Source organism: Numida meleagris, chromosome 5, assembly GCF_002078875.1.
Source record: "Numida meleagris isolate 19003 breed g44 Domestic line chromosome 5, NumMel1.0, whole genome shotgun sequence".
Lineage (NCBI taxonomy): Eukaryota > Metazoa > Chordata > Aves > Galliformes > Numididae > Numida > Numida meleagris.
Window position 1 is genome coordinate 24536449 of NC_034413.1, and position 22646 is coordinate 24559094.

A 22646-nucleotide genomic window follows, 5' to 3' on the forward strand; every position below is an offset into this window, starting at 1 on the left:
AATGTAATTTCCTCCCTATTTTCTCAGTGACCTGGAGCTAGTCCCTTAAACAGGCTCGGCTCCAAAATGTAAGACAATTTATTTTTCTGTCAAGATAGTGAGGGATTTAGATATGAAGTAATGCATCCTTATGCTTTGCAGCTAATACCAATTTCCTGCTTTTTCCTGATATTTTCATATCTCTTCTTCCATGATCATCTCTGTATGCAAGTTAGAAAATAGAGAAGCCACATAAAGACAACTTTTAACAGAGCAATAGCACGTTAGATAGAGCAAACCACAAAAACAATGCCAGGCTCTGAAAAGTCTATTTACAGTGCTTCCCTGCGGTCCTTTCTGAACTGATTAACAGATTCTAGTACAACAGATAAAGTTCCTTCCAAATGATACCAGCCCCTCTCTCAGTTCTGCAGCCACCCTACTTTTATCTGCCCACATGATATTACCGAGTATGCACGTTTACTTTACTGAACACAACAGAAAGGAGAAGTAGTTTCCAAAGATTTTTAAGTAATGGTCAATAGGAACATGAAAATGAAGTGTTTTGGAATAGATGCAATGCTTTATTATTATTCCATTGCTATTTGAATGTTTTTATTTGTTACTTGGCCTTTGAAATTATACAAAAAAGTTAAAAAATCAAGGATGGTTACGAGAACATGTCAGAATTTTTTTTTTTCAGAATAAAGCTATCCATAGGTCTTTGCAGGGTTTGTTACCATACATACATACGCTGTTTTATATATAGAGGTATTCAGATATATTTCCCTTCCCTTTTATCAGTGTATCAGTTTCCTAGTTAATTTATTGCTTTCAATTAAGTGTAACACAATAAGAAGTAGAAGGTGACTTTGTTGTCTAAGTGACTAGAATGATGGCTAAAATTTGGCAGCTGCACCATTTCTTTCTAAACCAATCCCAAATTCAATTAAAATTCTATTTTGGGGGCTCAAGTAATAATCTGTGATAATTGCATTACAGTAATTTAAGCTACGTACACTTTAATCTCATGTAATTTAAATGCATCTGAGGAAGACAGCTTGAGCTACAAATTTTGTTTCCTAATATTGGAAGTAATGTATGTAAATGGAAACTAAATTATAAAACTTTGCTTCACATTACTTTTATAGCTATCTAATGCTCTCAGATTGGTATTACTCAAACTATACTCAGAATTTACAAAATTGCCACTTAGCATATGATTAGCACTGTTATTTGTTTGAGTCCTCATAATTCTAGAAACATTTAGGTTTTTATTTTGTCTATCAATTAAAAAAAGAAGAATAAATATTACGGAAAATAGTGCTTTTGCAATGAGATCTTGCTCAGGAAGCAGGGAGAATAATATGTTCTCAGTTCACAGACTCCATATTATCAATAGGCATCTCATTCCAAATCATGGCTAGGACGAGACTGTAGAAAGAAAGAACTGTATAAAAACTGAATGTGTTATTTCTGTGTTTAAACAAACACAGAATATTAGGAAATGATGAAGGGAATAAGTACAAGAATGTTGAGTAATTTGACCTTTTTGGCTTCTGCTAGATTGCCTGCCCTTGGGTAGGAATTGAAGTTGAACATTGAAAGTATACGAAAGGTCTCCAAGGAGAACGTGGAGTCCAACACGTTCCTCAGACAGACACTGCTCACCTTAAAATGGCTGTGATTAATTTGTCAGACAGGAAATCCTGCATAACAGTAATGTCATAGAAGAGCAGATCTGTTATGTTTGAGTTTCAAGGAATTGATGAAAGTCATAATTTTCCTTAGTTACTTTCTGTACCCAGCAAATTGGTTCGTTTCTCAGTTTTTAACAAATGTCATTCTGATCTGTTTGAGTCTCCTTACATTTGAGCAACTGGAACACTGATGTGGGGATACAGTGAGCACATAGCTGTTTATCTCAGTAGAGCAAAACAGCTCCTGTAATAGTTTCTGATGGGTAGTTACTGGTCCTTCCTCTTCAGGGTGTTTGGAGTCTGCAGCAGAGCTGCGGAGAGAGCCAGGGCTCCAGCCAGCAGCATTTTGCTCTGCTCAAGGATGTCTGGGTATGTTGCTACCTCTCTTTTAATTAGCATTAATATAAAGTAAGCATGCAGTGGTGCTTTAAGTATAATGTATTCCCTTCTGCCTGCCTTGGCTGAGTCTCTGAATTCCTCCTGATGTTTAACCCTCCTGTTCAGATCCACTCACTACCTACACTGACTTTTTTTTCAAGACTTCTTCTGTAGTGTGGGGCACTTAACAATGAAATTCAGAGTTCAGAGCACTGAAGCACATCTCAGACAAAAAAAAAAAAAGAATATTTTGTTTCAACAAAACATTTTTAATGTTTAAACTAATACTTCGAGATTCTGTGGAAAATGTCATATTTTTTTAATGTTTAAGAGGGAAAATACTAAACTGACTTATATCCATAATGGAACTATTTCTGTCTAGGGGTGTATCCTGCATACTCAGCCAGACATGGGCAATGAACCATTTATGAACTGGTTGTTTTAGGTAAGTGTTGCATATCTGTTATCATATCTGTACAGATATGAATTCCATAACAGACAAATTATCCAATATTCTTAAATAACTGCTGTTAAGTGTTGCACATACTGTTAAAATTTGTAACTAAAGACTGATGGTTCTGTTTGGTCTTGATTAAAAATATTTATATACCGTAAAAAAAATCCTACAAAATATCATCACGAGTGCTTGTGTAAAAATACCTCTGTGCAGTATGGCAGGCACAGGAAGAGCCTTGCTAAGAGAGAAATAACTGTCTTGTTTCCTTTGTGTTAAATCATTTAATCCATGACTTGAATTTCAGGGAGTTTAGTAATGACCTTTTCCTTTCTTTCCCTGTCAACTAGAAATCCAGTTGATTACAATTACATTTTTTGAAATATAAAATAACAGCATATATTGTGACAAATATTGCAGCATTTCACATTTTTTGTATCAAAGCCCAAACCATTTTGATCTATGTTTGAGATCAGATTGTAATACAACCTTTCTTCCAGTGGAGGAGTAAGAGGGTTCGAGGCTCTCTGTGTATTCTTCTGACCTGCCAACTGTACCCCAGAAACTGCAGGAATCAAAATTTTTTATTACCCTCTATACAAACCTAGAAATGTGGAAAACTTTTCACTTAATTCACTCAACTAGGACCAATTTAAGTGGGTGAATGCAACAAGTCAGCCTGTACTAGTAAGCAATCATCTATTGGCTTACTGAAAAGACAGCTATGTCTCCTTGAGGCTTGTGCTAGATACAGCTGAGTTTCCTTCATTGCTGCTATTTGTACTAAAAATGTAAACAGAAGTCAACGGATTTTAGATATTATTCCTTTCTTGTTGCTGATTGAGATGTAACATAGTAAAGTCAGAAGATTCTACATTAAGTATTCTTTAGAGAATTCAACAAGATAATCTGTTTTAAAACAGACCTAAATCAATGAGTTTATTCAGTAACCTCTAGACATAAATGTACCTCTTTGACAAAGAAAAAATCGGACTGGTCTCTGTGCATTGTTTTTTGTTTGCTTTTTAATCCAAAATCCACAATTCTTTGATTCTGTGAAAATACAGGCTTAAATTGCAAGGATTTTGCATTTACATGCATTTCATCATAGTTTCTCAGAGGACAGAATAGAAGCAGACACTACTCATCTGAGATACTATCTTCTACATTTTTGGAAACAGGTTAGATATAAAAAGCAGAAAGATGGGGAAGACATGAAAATTGAGACCCACCAGTTTGACTTAGACGTTTTCAGACACGTTCACAACTTTAATGTGATGTTAAGTTAAATAAATGACACTCGAGTACATCTGGCAATTTCCAGAGGCCAAGATGAGCATGAATGAGGACTGATTCGTAATCGTATGTAACCTCTTCAAGCTTTGCTGAAGCAAGGATAGCTCCCTAGTGGTCATCTAGGAAAGTTCATAATAAGAGTGAGTGAAGAAGGAGGTATTTTAACTTAGTAGTCGAAAAACATTGTGGGAGGAGAGTACAGTAAACCAGAAATTCTCACCTTCTGAATTCCTTGAATAAAGAACTGTAATTGAGGATTGTATCACACATTGTAGCTCCCCTACTGAGTTTGGTCATAACTGATACATAATGCGCAGTTTTAGGGAGAAGTTAGTTAATTTTAAAATATTAGAATAGTGTGCTACAAACAGTTGTCTCAATATGTTTGGAGGTATAAATGTATAGTAGAATAGTGGTTCCTTCACCCATATGTCACGTAGTCTACATGTATATATAGCTTCAGCATATATGCATCTTTTGATTATCACCTCTCACTTGTACCAATGATACCTATTATGCTGTGTACAGAATTTATTCTCTATAATCCTTTTATTCTCACTGTGAATTTGTAAATGTATTCAATAATGCTTTGAAGATTAATCCCATAATTTGAGGACATAGTTAAATAATGAAATTCTGGATTGCTTATACTTCAGTGGTATGTGCGATCTTCAACAATTACAATACATCTAAACATGTATTTTGGTAGAAGAAACAAAGTACAAGCTAATATTTTCAAAAGAAGGACTTAGAGCTGCTGATTCATGGCATACCAGGTAAGTGTGAATATCTTATTGTGTATTACACTTTGGTTGGAACAGACTTCATTTAAGAAGTAAAGTTTAATTCATCTCCACTGATGTCATATGACACCTTTCTTGTTTATTAAACAGAAAAGGCTTAGTTTTACCAGTGCACAAGAGTGATATTCCACAACTCACTGAAGAAGCAATGATATATGCCGAATCAAAATCTAAATATCCTACAGCACAAATTACTCCAATTTCTGTTGGGTGCCTATTTCTTCCTATAGATAAGCAGGTCATCAGCTCATTCTAGTGAAGTCCTATTTCTTTGGTTACTAATTTGTTCTGAAAGCTGCACTCATTTGTGAAAGCTGTCCCACATTTCCTGCCATAACAAAGTCTTCCTGCTGGCTGAACAAGAATAGACTAAATAATCCTGCCTGCTGCCAGAATTCAACAAGGCACAGATGGAAGTTGCAGTCATCAGATGTTTGAGCAGCAGAATACACTGCTTCTAGTCATTGGTACTGAAGTGTTTCACAGGAGGGATAAGTTTGTTCACTTGATCTCTTCAGTTTGGGCATGAAATGGAACCCCTGGTGGTGATTTACTGTACTTAATAGACCATCATATATCATTAGGACTTCTCTTAACTTGCAGTCATGGGGGGAAAAAATGGTGTATTAAGATCAAAATATGATTTTTTTTTAACAAAACACCACATCTGATAAAGCATTATAGAAATACTGAGAAAGCTTCTCTGTCCTGCAAGTAAAACCCTGAGGCTAGAACTGACTGAATCATAACAAATGTTTCACTAAATGCCAAAATATCTATGGGAAGCATGACCTTGTTGGGTAACTGTGCACATGTAATTTTGAATAAATTCACCAATGTTGTGTGTTATTTGAAAAAGATGGAATAGAATGTTGTAATCTATTGACCTTGTTTGGGCAATGAAGAGTAAGGAGTTTCACGCAAATGTGAGGGGGAAAATGAAACAACAGAGAAGCGTTCAATGGAAAGGTTTTTATTGAGTCTGTGGGCCTTGGCTATGTAGAAGGAGATCACAAGACAGCTTATAAGATGCAGGAGATAAAGCTGCCAAGTGACCAAAGTATTAGAGACCTCACTCAAAAGTTCTTCTCAATATCACTTAGTGAGCCAGCACTGATGAGATATTTCGCTAGGATCAACATCCATAAAGAAGCTTCCATGGATGTTTCCATAGAAATAACACCCCTAAAGTTGGCATATGTAATCATTTTGCTTTTGTCAGTCTGTCATAAAGGAAAATAAAGAATCAAAAAACAGTGTCCTTTCCATGCAACAGGCAGCAACAATTCTGTAATACTTATTTGAAATCTATTGGTAAATAGGAAATTTAATGGTCTTTTTCTTAGAGTTTTATAAAGGTTATTGGACTACCAACATTAACATGTGATCTTAGTACTTGTCCTCCCCTGTTCCCCATATATGTTTCAAGGGAATTACTGTTAGAGTAAGCTTAGCTTTCTCATTTCCTAATTACAGCTCTTTGTATGGCCAAGTTGTGGGTTTGTTTGTTATTTGTAAAGGGATAGAATTCAATTTTCTTAAATGCTGTTGGTGGCTGAGAAGTATAGAGGCAGTTCCAGGAGGGATGCGTTTGACCAGAACATGCTCAAATCTGTTCTTGAGTATCATCCCTTGCTATATTCCAGAATAATGAGAGCCTTAAAGAGCATAAGACTTCAAACAATTTACTTTGTATATGTAAAACATGTATATACATATGCACGTATAACTTCACATAATCTTTATCTGTGGGTGTTTCTGAACTTGTTTCTGATCAGGGCATGTCCTCATAAAATAAACTTTGATTGGATGTTTTTTTGGTATAGTTAATTTCTTTGTATTGTATTTTCTCTCTGACCTAACTTTGCCCTTACTTTGGGCAGTTCTGTTTTCTTTTTCTTGCCAAAAAGCACAATATATTTAAGCATTTAAAATGAAATTCTCAGTTCTCTCAGGAGTAGTATTTTTCTCAGTATGGAGTTTTCTTTGCTCTTTGCACAGACAGAGCTTTTGATTACTGACAGCCTTGGCAAAGTTTTCACATTTTAGGCAAGATTTTTTTTATTAACTCTAAATAAAATGGGTTTTTGAAGTCTGTATTTTCTAGATTTGGTATATATTTTTGCTGGAGGTGTATTAAATTAATTTGAGTTAAAACTTTCAAGACCGTATTACAGCCTTACTCTGTATCATAAGGTAAACAACTTCATCATCCAAAAAACTCAGTCAAACTTGTGAAAATTAATAACCAAGCTATGCTTCATCACTCTCTCATGCAAGATAAGTGATTAGTTTTCTCTACAGCAAAGCCTAGGTAACCAGAACTTGGCACACATGCTTGGCTGATAACAGTGAAAAACAAACAAGCGGCCAATGACTGAAGTTTGAAAAGATGATGAAAAGGAATTTGCATGAAGAGTTGATTGAAGAATATTTGTCTGATGTATTAATCTTGTGTTCTAGATTTCCAGATATTGTAATCAAAATAATTGCTGTAGTTAATCTACTGCATATGGTGATCTAACTCATTTATTTCAATTCACCACCTTAGCAGCATACTTTTATCTAAATTATACTTTATTCAGTTCAGTTCAGAGTCCTATATTTTCTTTCCAAATTACTCTTTTCTTGCTGCTTCTCTTTCCAGCCTTTTTCTTTCAGATAGAGTAGGGATGTTTGTACACATCCTTACAGGAACATTTTCCAGTTAAAAAAAAAAACTCTCTTATTTTGAAATTAAGTTTCTATGGGTGTACTCAGGTTAATTCTTATTTTAGAAAATATCTTGTACTGAATTTTATGATTTCTTTACCTTTACAGTATTAATTTCAGTACCTAAAATAATTCTAAAACAGAGCACCTGGACAACTTTAGCACTTATCTTTAAATCTGGGATTAGAGAATTGATCTTGAAGCCTCCCTAGTCTGAGTGCACTAGCACTGCCAACAGTGAGCCAACCCGATCAGTTAGAAAGACTTCAGCAAGTCTCTCACAATGTCATAGTCTAGCTGGGCTCACTTTTCTTAGCCCTTGTACTTGTTTGATCCATGAGTAATCCATGTTTTATGTGGGAGAGGAATAGCAAGAAAAGAGCTCGTTTAAGTCAAGAGTAGAAAAAAACGCACAAATTTTGAAGTACATTGTACTGAGAGTATTTTTTATTTTTTTTTTAGGAGAGTCTGTGGCCTTTGGAAGTGAATCACCTTTGGAAGGGAATGACCAGGACAACCTGAAACAGGTGAAGAGGTGGTCAGCCCAGCTTACTTTTTCCTTCTGTGCGGTGTCATCACAAAACCCTCTATTGTTTTTCATCTCTTGTGACCACACTGTTAAGAAAGGTAGGTGCAAGTCCTGTTTACTGTAAAATGGTACGACTGAGAAGCCCAAGTTCCTGTCTCTTAATCCATAGTGTACATGTATATGTCTAAAGTGCCAGATTCTATCAGAAGGTTTAATATTAAAGATCCTCTGAAACAGAATTGCTAAGCGATGTCTATTAATATCTTTTAGTTCTGTTCTTTAAAGATGAAGCAGTACATAAATCAACATTTCATTTCCCTAAAACATCTGCCTTTTTGATATTAAATGCGGAGTCACAACAATATTTTGAATGCTAGCAATGGTTTTTAATTCTTTTCCTCTCCTGAAAGCAGTACAAAATGCAGCTCTAAATGCAAGCTGTTCATGCAGGAAACTTGTAGCATAAATGAGTACAATTTTTGGCGTGGCAAGGATGCATTTGTGATTGTAGAGTATAAATATTACAAGAATGGTAGTTTATAGCATACACAAGAGGATACAAATACAGCAGTCCCTTTTCCTAAAAAACCATTGCCCACCTGAAGATTGTGATTGCAAAAATAGCTCTGTGGCACTGAAATGACAGGATTTAAATAGAAGCAATCAGATGTTAAGCAAATTGTGAATGCCTTAGAGGAAAAATTCAACAAATTGACTCTTTGTATAGATGTGAAATAAGGAACATTCAAGCACAAGCAATTGTTTGAACATTTATAATTTAACAGGATGTGTCTGAAAGACCAAAAATTAATGACACATCTTTATGAATACTGGAATTAAAGTGCGCGTATGTTTGTGCAACTACGCTGTGTTGTAGATGTTCAGCGTATGTTTAGGCTTTTTATAGTACTGGAAAATGTGTAGCTTACTTGGCATCAAAGTACCATAACTGCAACTGAGCTGATAAACAGTTGCACCGGTTTCACAACCTCCTGTTCAGGTGCAATTCCTAAATGATAACAGCTAGCTCTAATCCAATTCACAATTTCCAAAAATAGGAACCAAATATATGTCTAATAATTCTAAAATGAAGGAATGGGAAAGATGTCCTTAAAGGAGAAAAAAATGGATCAAGATGTGCAGTTATTTACGTAATGTTTATTCTTGGCTCTAACTTATTTTTCAGTTGCTCCATGAATGACTGTTTTTTATTGTGTAGTGCTCTAAGTCTGCTTTAAGTGACTGCTCAAGAATGAAAGATTTGTGTACACTTAAAGTATAATATACATATGGTTACTTCTATAGAACATCTTCCACAGCAGCCCATAATTAGATACCAGTTTCCTACAGTAGACAATAAAGTGACATCTGGGAGTGTGAAAACAACACTAGGAATTCCAGATGTGATTTGAGGAATGTGAAGTCAGGAAAAAAAAGTCCGTTCCATTTGAATTTCAGATTAACTCTGACAGAGGCATGATTCAAAGTCATTATGGTCCATGGAAGTATTTTTCATTGCTTTTATAAGACTTTTGATCAGTCTTGAATGTAGTATTTGCATTGGTTTAAGCACTAGCCTGCAGTAATATGCACATTGTTTCTGTTACTACCAGATACTCTGGAAGTCAGATAATGACATACACTTAGTTTCTATTATGCCATGTTGTAGCTGTATCAGTTAATTAGCTATCAGCTGAAATTCCCTTGCTTTTCCAGCATAGCTGTTCACCATTTTTAGATTATTCATTTAGATTAATTATTTAAATGTATCCAAAATAAAGTAGTATGGGGAGAAATTTGAGATCATTTTAATAAATGCTTATCAGGCTGATGGGATCTTGCACTTAGCTCTGCTAAGTCTTTTGCAAAACAACAAAAATTACTGACTAAATTATCAAAAGTTCTCTCTGCCTCTAGTTTTCATTTTGTCATTTATCAATTAGGCTGCATTCAGAAAAGTTAGTATGTATTTATTTTTGATTCGGTTTATATTTATGTAGATTATTCTATGTCTTCTAAAATGATGCTGAGCTTAGCATAACATATGATGCCACATTAAACACATATGAAGCAAGCCGTATTCCTGGTCTTCTATTTTACATAAAGTGTGTTAACGTACTATATCTTATTATTGAGATTTCATAATACTAGTCTTGGTTTACACTGTTGTTATTCTCACAATACAGCTTATCTGTGCACCTCTTTTCACAGTTGGGTAGATAAATGTACATTCGACTAATTCATCCTGTCTATTTCTTGGCTGCTGATCACAAAGCCCTAAGTTTAGTAAATTGAATGTTAGTGCAGCTTTGTCTGAACAAACTCCATGAATTCAGAGCAACTGTGAGCTCAGTTGCAACTGGGCATTCACTCTAGCTAATGAGTCAAACAGCAAAACGGGATATAAAGACACAGAATTACAGGGGCTGAATTTTGCAGTTTTAGTGGCTTACCAGAAATACCCCCATAATTACCAGGCTTTTTAGCCTTCGCCAAGCCCATCACCTAACACTCGAGGAATAGAGGCTTCCAAGCATTTTGGACACTTGCCCCATTTCTGAAGGCCTGTTATTTTAAGGGGACAGTGCAGACGCCTAACTATGAGCAAGGAGGAATACATCTGGGAGTACATACGTGCCAAGGCTCTGACAGGGAGATGAAATAAAGTCTACATTTGCCACGTTTGGTTTCCAAAATATAAGTGATTTTTGAAACATAACATAAATTTTTAAAAGTGCTTCTTACTTAAAGGAATAATTTAAGAGCTGTCCAGGAGTATTCATCCTATGTATTAAACAGCAGCAAATCAGGATGAAAAGTGGTAATCAAGCTATCTTGATTTAGTATAGATACATTATGGAGCATGAGCAGCTGAGGAGAGCCAGCAGCTCTGACAGTGAGTCTCTCTCTGCCTCTTCCAGACCAGATGACTGAGCAGTGCTACTGCATTCAATGCTGACATGGCGGCCCCACGACCAACAAGAAGCTCCTTGTGACAGCTCCACCACTGCAAACCTGTGCTAGGCTGTGGGCCTGCTAAGAACAGAAAGCCAGACATAAACAGAAATAGGATATAGGGCACAAAAGGGATCCAGGTACAGAAAAATTTATTTCTCTAATTTCTCTTGCTTGCAGCTATGTTCAACTATTCTTCTCTAAAGCAATGTTTAGTACAGTTCTGCTCACCAAATGGAGTATGGTTAGAGGATCTGTGAGCACAGCTATTTGGAAGGTTTATAACAACTTCTGATTTCCTGTGATTGACTGGTGAAAGGTTAGAGGAACATGAAAACACCACGCAAAATGTGGGTGGATATTCCCCTTTCAAGTACTGTTCTAAGGAGCTTCCAATTCTGGCTTACTGTATCTAAATCGATTCCAATCTGGTAGTGAATGTAGTCTGTCCCTAGTGGAGTTGTTTCAGAAAAATTTCTGAAGAAGAATTGTTCAAGCCTTCTTTTCTTAAAGGAAAATAATGAGGCTTTATAATACCTGGCTTAGCTCAATATTTTACACTAAAACAGGAAACATCTATACTCATGTCAAATTTTTCTTTTTCCGTAATAGTAACAAGCAGGAAAGAATAAAATAAGGGAAAATATGTAGACATAAGAACTCTTTTCAGTATAAATTGTTGCTAGTAATGAGGGAGAAATTCATTAACTATCTGGGAGTTCTCAGCAAACATCCTTACCAAGCACAGTCAAAACACGGGGGAAAAAAAGTACATCATTTTCATTTGGATGTATGGCTTAATGGCTTAAAGTTGAAGAATTTTTCGTCGTTATTAAAACAATGTTTTAAATTAAAGTGCTTACATTAAAACTCAAACAATTTGATATGAAAAGTAAAATCTGTCTGGACCTATTGGAAGCATCGTCGTTCTGACCCCTGTCAAATTCTGCAGAAATCTGAAGTTTCTAGGTGGCTGGAAGAAAGAAATTTTATTTCAACTTTAGAGAATGTCTGAAAATTTCCCACTACCAAGTTAATAAAATATTATAACTCTAATGCAAATTTATGTGTCATGAGAGATTGAGCACTCATAAAATGAAGCTGCTCACTAGAAAATACAATTGAAGTAATAAACCAATGAAAAAATAGCAGTAGAGAAGAGAGGGCTGCTTGAATGTTGTGAAAGGTCATATAATCCATCTCTTTTTTTGAAGAAAGGGTAAGAGAATAATGCCATTAGGAGCTAATTCTTAAGACAGTGTGCTTTTACATCTTCACTGAAATTAGGCAGAAAAAATTAAACCTCTTCGATTCAAGCAAGCAAGACATTCCCCCTCTTCCTCAGCTTTTTAACATTGGCAATGACTTAATTGCTCATCTGTACAGGCAGCTGAAAAGGACATCATGGAAAAGAAAGGAGCCCCACTGGTCACAAACAAGGAGCCTTATTCATCAACAGCATGGCTGCAGTGACATGAGTCAAGGCAGGCTTACCTTTTCTGGCCAGCAAATCAATCACTTTATTAGTCTTCACCAAAAAAATGTCTCCCACATTTATATACTCTACCTCAGTCTTTCTGAATATTGGAGTCTTCTCAGGATGTTTTCTAACATAATTTTCCACCAAATATCTTGAGTTTCTCCATACCTTTGCATTGGTACTTGTCATAGTCTCACTGTACGTGGCCTGGAGAGAATGGCAGAAATGTCTCACATGAAACATTTAGCAAATACGCCATGCTGGCACACAATTCTTTTCTTGTCATTGTCTTCTCAAGGCATGTATTTCACTATTTCTCTTCCTTTCCACATTTTGTCATTTAGAAATGTCATTGGCAAGAGCATCTAATGCCATTCTATACAAATGTAAGGAGAAAGGAATTTTTTTGCACTTCTGTTCCTGAGAGCAGGTGTCAAGAAGGATACTACAGAAAGATAGGGAGAGAGACCAAGATAAAACTGTAGCAATTTTCCAGCCACAGGAACCTCCCAGCTTAGCTAGTCATAAAGACAGAAGTCTAGACATATCTCTAATAAGGCCAGTATTAACACACCATAATTATTTTACCTTAAGGTAATGCTCATTCATCATCATGACACTGCTATAAATAGAAAATCGTCACTTCACATTTTCCAATAAATCCAATACATTCTGAAATTAGGTAAGGTAGACACACAGTAACATACAGCAATTGCTATTCAGAAGTTTCTGAAGAGAGATGGCATTTTCTTCTGAAATTGTAATTAATATGATTTCAGCATATCTAGGTCAGCACAGCTGCTTAGTCTAAAAGGAGAGTTGACTACTGTCTAAACTATCCTACCCGTAAAGAATTAATACACTGCATAGCACAGAAGTCTTTTTGTTATTATACCTCTTCCTATCAGGTAATTTTACAAAGCCTGATTGGGCAAATTTGCACAGAAAGCAATATCTCTTTTCCATCTAAATAATCTTATTAAAGCCAAAAGGAAGACTTAAAAACATATTACTCAGGTAAGTATACTAATTTATTTAAAGTTATAAATGCACACATCCAAATGTTTTGAACATATTCACGTTTGGAATTCCAGTTAAGGTCCGTGAAGTTCAAATTTTGTGTTTTACATTCGTAGGAAAAGACTAGAGTTTTCTTTTAGTTGTTATGCCCAATGTCTAATGGTTTTAAGAGCAATCTGTAAATGATTACAATGCCCTGGATAGTATAGGCTTGTTTTATTTGTAATGTATCTCTTCAACTTATTCTCTTCAGCTTCTTTGATTCAACTACTCATTGGATCATGAAGTGTTAAGGATATTGAAAAATACAGGCTGTGTGGTCCTACAAAGACAAGATTTGAAGACTTCAGAAGAACTGAGCAGCATTGTTCAGCCTTCTCTTAAAGGAAGCAAAAGACAAAAGGAGTAGCTTATTATAGATAGAATCCTCATAAGGTAACCAAACATGTTATAAAAGTAGGAGCTTCCTCTTTTCAGGATGAGAGATGCAGATAAGGTCCTTGTATAGACAGGAGAAGCTGGTGTAGCAGATGTACAACAGCTTCCATTAGTTACTTCCCCCATATAGATAAATATTAACAGATTAATCTGATTCAGAGATTTGGTTTGCAAGTGATGTGGATACCCAAGGGATTGCAGGTTTTGTTTTGTCCACAGCTGAGCTATTCAGCCAAGTTATTGCATGGCTTATGATGATACACTAGTGATGTAAACAACAGGTGATTACTGCATATAAGAGATGGAATATTCCTTCAAGATGCAATATTTCTCAGAGCAGCTTCCTCCAAGATCTTACTGAAGTCATTTTCCAGGATCTTAGTAACACTATAATATAAACACCATCTCAAAGGATTTCTTGTTCCAGGACCCTTTAATCCTGATCCCCCTTTCCAAGAACTGCAGAGAAAGAAAACCCATTTAAACTTTTCATTTGGAACAGCAGTACTCAGCTGAGCTAACATCAAAGTAAATTGGCAAATTAGCTATGCATTTGTGTGCTTTGCTTTCACATGTGGGTCACTCAGGGAAATAGCATGGCCTTGCTCAGCAGGCTCCTGGAAGCTGCCACTCGGCTAAGCTTTGCTGAAAGTAATTTAGATGTATTGTGCTTCTGGGTCCTCATTCTCCTGTTCCCAAAAGACATGATTGCCAGTGGAAAAATATTCAAAACTGGTATTATTGAAAGTGACTTCAGACTTCAAAAGCTCTCCATAGCCAAGCTGTTGGACTGCGTGCTTCTCTGAGGAAGTTACAAAGAGCAGTGCCATAGAATAAATAACATCTAAGCATTACAAGACCATCACCTGGAATAAACGATATACAGGCAGAAGAAATGCTTAGGCATGTAAGTAGTAAAATCCTGTCATTCAGACTATGAATTGGTAGAAATGAATAGGGTGGTAAAAAGAGAACAATGGACAAGAGCATAAGTGAAAAGTTGGATCCTGTTAAAATTTCTGACTCTGATCTATCTCTCCCTTGGTGATTTGTCACAGGTATAAATGCGGATGTTGCTTAATATACTGTCTGCGTATCAGATTTAAGTAACATTTCGAACTGTACTACATAAATGATGTTCCCATTATGGTTTTACTGCAGTGTGGCAACAAATTCAGTGTCTTAGCAATCCTGCTTGGATTCCATACTGCATTTTGTCAGCCATGTGACTTTCTTCCATCATTCGTTTTGTCATCAGTGAAAATTAATTTTCTTGTGTTCTGCGCTTCTTATCGCTTTTAGAAAAACAGACAACATCTGCTGTGCAGAGAAGCACGAAAGGAAATGAACATTCTTTCTTACTGGAGGATGACATTAATGACAATAAATCCTCCCAAGACCTTATTTATCTATCATTTAGCAGTCATTTCACAGTTTTGTATGAAGAGGTGTGAAGTATACTATGATTATCTAAACCTTGGTTAGAAATCATTGGCAGAAAAAGATAAGAGTTGGTTTTTAGAGCTTCTCTTGTATATATGAAGGTTTAGGGGGATCTATTCCACATTTTTCAGAATAATTTCTGTATTAGATGTGCTATTTAAACTAATATATTAAAATTAGACTTTTTAAAAAATGGATATGTTTTCCAAAATTCTGGAAACCCACAGCTCTCATTGAAATCTGTGAAAACTTTGGGGTACCAGACATTTGAAAAGGATGATAAATATCTTTAGGCTCCAGTGAAAAGATGCTCTGGAGTGCAGATATTGCTTGCCTACTGGAACAACTACTTATAGAAAAAATACTGTGCTAGTAGATCATAAGGAATACCTTTTCTATTCTAATATATACCTCCCTTTGCATTAGAGATATTCAAACTGCTGGTCATATGTGACGGCTGCTCCAAAAGTAATGCCTCCTGTTTTGTTATCTTGGCCCACGACATCAGAGGCGGGTGTTGGTGGTATGACAGTAGAGGCTGAACCCTCTCACCAGTATCCCGTTACATTTTGTTGCTGTGTGACAGATGGCAGCAGAGGGGCAGCCTGACAATATGGCATCTGACACGGAAGTACATATGAAGTGAAGATGTGTCACTGCATTCCTCCACGTGGAAAAGGTGACACCCACTGACATCCACTGATGCTTGCTGAAAGCTGATGGGGACCACACTGGGGATTTGAGCACAGTGAGACAGTGGGTGCTGCGTTTCAGCAGTGGTGAGCGTGGGTCACCTACACTGGTGCAGATTTTTACAACCATAGCATGCAGGCCCTTGTTCATGGCTGGCAAAAATACAGGGCTCATGGTGGTGACTGTGTTGAAAAACTGTTTTGTAGCTAAGAATTGGCTCTCAAATAATGTTTTTGTGTTCTTTGTATCTGTTGTACTTTCCATGGAAATAAGTATGAGGCATTACTTTCAAAGCAACTTATGTAATATTAATCAGACAATACAAGGGAAATGTCTAACAGAATAACAGTCATTCTTATTATACAAAACTTCCATTTAATGGGGACATGACTGAGAAGTACTTGAGAGTTTGGGAGCTCTGTCACAATAAATAAACCCATTTTTGCATCTGTCATCATATTGATATACATTCGGCTCACTCTCTTTGGAAAAATCTAATGTTTTAAAATCCTGAGTTTGAAAAATCTTGTAAACTTCCATATTTTTGGCAACTGCCTTTTAAGACCAGTTAGGATTCATTACCAAATATTTTTCACAGACTAAATGTGTTTTATGGAAATGCAGCAAGTTTGATATATAATGAGCAGCAATGCTACCAAAGACTAATGACAAAAGCTAATTTTTAGCTGCTGGCATAAACTAGCCAAATTGTGGAAGGGTTTTAAAAAAAATTAAACATTTGGGTTTAGACTATCACGTGGGGAAACCGTATATGGCATTTATAAAAGGCAAAACTTCAACAGGGTCGTCCTTGTATTTGAGAGTCAGATCCAGAGGAGCAGCTCATTTTGCACAACTGCCCATTCACTGTGTAGCAACCGATGAGTGTGTTTCAAACAAACGAGTACAGTTTCTCTAAGCAGGTTCAATCCACAAACTGGCATCTGCCATGACAAGCCATGAGTCTATTCCAAAACCAATCATAACCCTCTTTTGAATACAGGAAATTAATGAGATATCTTGTAGAACACTTGAAGATCTTAAAGGAGTGATTACTACAATGCCATGGAAATAGATTTGGAGTGGAAATCCACATTTTATAAATCTGCCCATAAGTTCTGTAAAGATTAGGCAATTTAAAATCACTGAAAGAGACCACACAAAACTGAGAGCCATGTTAGCTCTGGTTTTATCGTATTGTTTTCATTCAAGCAGCAAAATCATGTATTATGTAGTTAATAAATAGATCACGTGTTTCCTTGGTATTGCTTCAGCACAACTTGTTTGTGTTTGACCTAATCTAAAAGTTTAGATGAGAATTAGAGTGTGGAATTCATGCAAATCAAGGGTAGGCATTGTGCTCTCTTGTAGCTAGCACTGAGATCAGAGAAGCTATGGACTGAGCTGTGGGTACGTGGGCTTGTGACCATGCTTTTTCTGTACCCACATTGGAGATATTTTGCCAAATAGATATGGGAGCAGGTTGAGGAGAAGGAGATCCAAGGTGTATAAAAAAGTCTTTTGTGAGGCTGTATTTATTGTTTGTGCATCCATCTAACTGGTAGTAATACCTGTCTGTTTTCTTGTTGAATTTTTACAGAAAATGACATTGTGCTGTCATAGTGTGTATGAAAAATTTTTAAGACAGCTGACTAAAAGGCATGTGAAATGAGAATTTCCCAATTGCTTATAGTCACTAAAAAGCATAGTGTGGTATATCAATCCTGACTGTGCTATGCTATATTGCAATACCTCTTAATATAAGATATTCCTTTCTAAAGTTTGTGTCCAAAGGAACACGGCAATCGTCAGTGGAAGTGCTTTGGCAAATGAAGAAAGTATGTTTCACCTCTTTATTTGTTTACTAAAAAGTGTGTGAATATTGATTCTAGATTAGAAATTTAGCTGCTTAAAGTAAAACTGCAGTGAGGTCATGTTACTATTGAAACATAATTACTTTAAGAACTTCTCAAAAGCAATTGTTTCTTCCTCTGTTTAGCAAGAGCTTCAACAGGCATCAAGTGTTCGTCAGTATCCCAGTGTTACAAGGCTTAGCTGCTAATAGAAATGTTGGAATATATGCTGAGGGAAACATATGGCTTTGCAACTCAGAGAAGGATTTATTTAGTAGTAAAATTTTATTTAGAGATTGCTCATTAATTCTTAAATCAGCTTTTGGTTACAAGTATTGGCTTAAGTTTATGCAACATAAATTGCGTACAACTAATGCTCAAATTATTCACTATGAATAATGTATTTGAAGAAATATAGGCCTTTAATGTGTTTGCAGCTGATTTGTAGTCAGTTCATACTTTCTATGCCTGTGCTTACTTTTTTTCAAGTTATTTACTAGTTTAGGTTAGGAGTGGAATTTTACATAGCTGCAGGTATTTACTATGTATGCAGTTGCAAGCTGTATGATTTATTACTACTGGTGATTTTTTTCCCCCCTCCTTGGAAGTCTCTGAGAGTCCACCTGCCCAACAGCCTCCTGGAATGTTTACTGTGCAGGTAACGGAAAAAGAATTGTAAGCTAATTTAAAAAGTTATTCTGCTTCAAATCTTCTTCTGCAAATATTAGTTCATGCAATGGCTGTGCTATCACCAAATGAATTGTTGTTTGTTCCACCTGTATGAAAGTGTATGTGTTGAAATATTCATGACTGAATAATCACATGCATAGATTGGCTTAGTTCATATCAAAAAATTAGAATGAACTGTGAGAAATATTCCAGAAGAAAATCCTTTTATTGAAAAGTTATGTTTTCTGAAATAGGATTGTTTCTTTCAGATCAGTTTCTGAGACGTGGCTGGAAGTGCTGCTAATTCTGGACTTGTGGTTCCTGGTGCAGCCCTGTTCATCCTCACCCTCATGATAGACCTTTTGAGCCTGAATGGACCCAGGTAGTTCTCCTGATTTTTTTAATGGATGTGTTTGAAATTGTGGTAGTTGAAGTTTCTGCTCACTGCTCAACCCCTTGCTTGTTTAATCGATGAGTGCTAAATAAATGCTGTGTGGGTGAAAAAGCTGTGCTTAATATTGCACGTATTTTGTCCTAGAGTGATATTAACTTGCAGAATGACACTTGAGCAGAAAGTATCAGGTGATAACAGCCACGCAGAGGTGAGCATGAATGCACCGTCCAAGGCAAGAACTTGCAGGTCGAACTTCTGTATGTCTGATGCATGTATCCATCCTTGGCTGAGCACAGATCTGGGCCTGCACAGCTACAAGAGTAGCGCAGCCTTCCTGGGGCAGAGCTGGCCCTAGCGAATGCCTGTGCCACTCTCTGTGGAAGGTGTGAAATCCAAAGCTGTGCAGCTCTTCAAAGCTTTCACACCAATTTCTGAAGAGTCTAGGCAGAAATGTGCTCTGCTGCTTCTTTCTGTACTTTGCTTAGTGCTATCATGGCTGTCTTGACTTGTATTTGAATGTGATTTTCCAGTGCAGTTTTCCTCTCCTAGTGAAGAGCTAAAGCCAGTCCTTCACATGACTAGCAAAAAATCCAAACACAAAATCCCTGTCTGGTAGAATGCTGCTGCCTATTAATATTTTTTATAATTAATATGCCCTGGATCCATAGTGAAGAGACAGAATTTCATTTAATTTCTGTGGCTCCTGGGAGCTCTCTCACAAGTTGAGCTGAGAGAAAAGCCAAATGGTGGGGGTCTCTCAGCCCTTTTCCCTGGCCCTGAGAAAAATGACTCATGGATTGCTTTCCATGGATCAGTGGCCATGATGCTCTGCTAGGAGACTTTGTTGCCAGGACAACTGTTGCCAAGACAGACTGGTTTTCCTTGGGAACAATTTCATTTTGTTTTTTCTGTACAGCAAACTTTCTCCTGTATCCACTGTTAGAACTGTGTGAGAAGCTCTTGGGGTTCTAACTCCTGGTGGAAATTGAAAAACAGCAGGAAGGGAAAGCCATTCTAATCACCAAGAGGGGGGTTGCAGTCTTACATGGACCTGCACAAAGCTCATGATCTCTCAGAATGTGTATGCACTCTGCAAATTGGCCCTGAAGCAGCATTGTGAGCCACTTCAGGACATGGTACCAAAGGAATTCCCAAGCTTACAGCTCTCTTCGACAACACTTAGTTGGGAATAGATGAGGTCCTTAGAGATATACTATATTTTAATACATCTGTATAAAAATCTTATGATTCAGTACAGAGGCTGTGATTAGCAACCTGTGTGTGCTAAAAGCAGTAGATTCCCCCACCTCACACTAATGTGAAAATCTCATGTTTTTTAGAGTTATTGACATGCTCTCAAAGGATCATTCTGTTTCCTTTGAAATTTCTTCTGATTTTTAGATCATCTGAAATATTGCCTTTGCTTCACTTTATTAAAGGTATAGTGTTCATATGTGTCAAGTCAATAATCCCCTTTTGTTACAGAGGTTTCTAAAGTTTATGATTAAAAACTTTACAGTCCTGGCGTTACCTTCCAATTTTTGCATTGAATAATTCTATTTCAATGGGAAAGTTTCTTTGATTATGCCATAATATTAGGTCATATTCAGCTCAGTGGATGTAATGTAGTTAAATGAATAAGCTGTTCTCCCAAGAAGTACATATACTTACTGACCACTCTTGTTGCTGTCCATCCACCAGAGGTCACTTCCTGGCCACTTAATCCATTATTGGCTGTGCTTTCAATTCAGCTGTTAACTTCTGTTGTTTTCCCCTGTCAAATGCTTCTGTATCAGCAGGGCAAATGCAAGTCCTCAAAATCCTGCTAATTACTTTGAATCCTTTCTAGAATAATTAAGATACAGAAAGGTAAGATCCTGCTTAAAGAAGAAAAGTGTAGGGATTTGACTGATCCCATATCCTGAGTGGCTAGACTCGGTAACTATCCCATGCTTTGCAAGATTTACTGTAGATATTACAGAATTTTCAGTGCAGCCTGACTCTACCTTGTATAATTGAGTCTATGTGGGATTCTTATCTGGATTCTTATCTGCTCATTCTTCACAAAATCCTTCTTAATGTGCACTTAAGTTGAAAGGCAAAATGTATTTACAGCTTCTGATACATCAGCAGCCTTTGAATCTCTGTTGTTATACATTTGGAGAGGCCTGTGTTTGACATTATTTTCTTGTAGTATGAAGAAAACCCTCTAGAATTCTTTACTGGCTAGTCAACTAAAAGACATGAACAACTCGTCCTATTTTGGCAAAAGTGCCGTTTTACATCTTTTGTAGCTAAAGTGAAAATCTGGAAATCAGACATGATATTTCATGAGATGTTATTTTCCTCAGCATCTCATGTTCTTAAAGATTATATGTCTTTTAGCTCAGCTGATTGTAAGCTCAACCTGCTCATTTTCAAGGAGAAGGAGGAACTTGCTATATGTGTTCATGTAGATCAGCACCTCCACTGAGACTGTTTATAATAAGAAACAGGAAGAATTTTTGTTTATAAGTGTAGTTCCAAACTAAAGTGTGAAAATTTGAAGTTTAAGAAAGGAGAAGGTGGTGTCAGCTTTGTACCTAGTTTATCATCTATCTGGTTCATGACAGAAAAGTAAATGAAATGATACCTGATTATTATTAGCACCCATTGGAAACTTGCTGGGTTGTGCTTGTTTAGATCCTTACTTTTATAGACGTATTTCAGTAACATGAACTCAGTGTTTTATACTTCCTGATGCTTGTACTAACTGCTACAATGAATGGCGAGACTAATTGCCATTAATTAATTAAACTAGTTACAATATTATTCCTATTGCTCTTTATCAGTGTCAACGGTTTACGGGCGTTTGGCCCGGTTCCGTGACGAAGGGGATGGGGGACCCACGGGCCCACACCCCGGGAAAAGGGGAAAAGGGTAAGGAGATGGCCCTGAGAGCAAAGAACAGCGGCAACAATCTGAAGAGAAACAAACTAATTTCCTAAAATAAGATATCGGAATGCAAAACAGCACACTATAATACAATATAATTACAATTTAAGCTGATAAATCCAATACAGAGAGAGAGAATATCCCAAAATCAAGGTAGGCCTTACTCTACTACCGACGATAAGACGGCTGGAGAGCGAGGTGCTGCCAAGACGAGAGATGGCGGAAAAACGGACAAGGTCTCGTGATCTGCAAGTTTTTATACTGTGAACTTTTATCTTTTCCCTCCGGCTGGAAAATGGTAACAGAGGAGAAAAGTACCGTGGGGACTGTAGTAGTCCTTCTCTTCTGAGAACCAGGTATATCCACTACATGATGTTATGATGTGGAATACCAATAACCAAAAATCACAAAACCATGACAATCGTTGTTTTGGCTTCTGTTTTTTTACTGTGGCTTAGTTCCTAGTGTGTTCTGCTGTAGAAATTTCCACCTCTTTCACAAGAAATGGGAAATTTTAAATTATTCTTTATGTAGACAGTGGGCACAGCAAATCCAAAGATTTTATCATTGGTGAGGACTGCCTCAAGGTAGCAGCCCAACACCAGAAACAACTATCCATGTAGTCTTTGTGTCTGGCTGACAACTGAAGAGAAAGAGAGCTTCAGCTCTGCTCCATCCTTCTTACTGTGCAGAAGTATAGACACATAGTAGGTTACACAGGCAAGGGATAAATCACTATTAATTCAGAAGAACAGGACAGCTTCCACTTTAGATTTTTGTAAGGGTTCTAATTATACTCACTGTATGAGCACCTATTAAGAATTGTGCTTCATAATGCCCAGTCTGAGGTTTTTTTTCTGAAATAAGGTTATTCCTAGAGTCTTGTTCTTCAGAACTCTTTAATCCTACTTCTGAC

The 22646-nt window shown here is 36.7% G+C and overlaps 1 long non-coding RNA gene across 1 annotated transcript; it reads left to right on the top strand.

The window, feature by feature from the left end:
- Positions 1965-19707, top strand: LOC110400310. The gene is made up of 8 exons (XR_002439744.1): positions 1965-2048; positions 2440-2502; positions 4464-4583; positions 7785-7949; positions 10773-10946; positions 13560-14651; positions 15774-15866; positions 18672-19707. It is a non-coding gene; the product is annotated as an uncharacterized LOC110400310 (long non-coding RNA).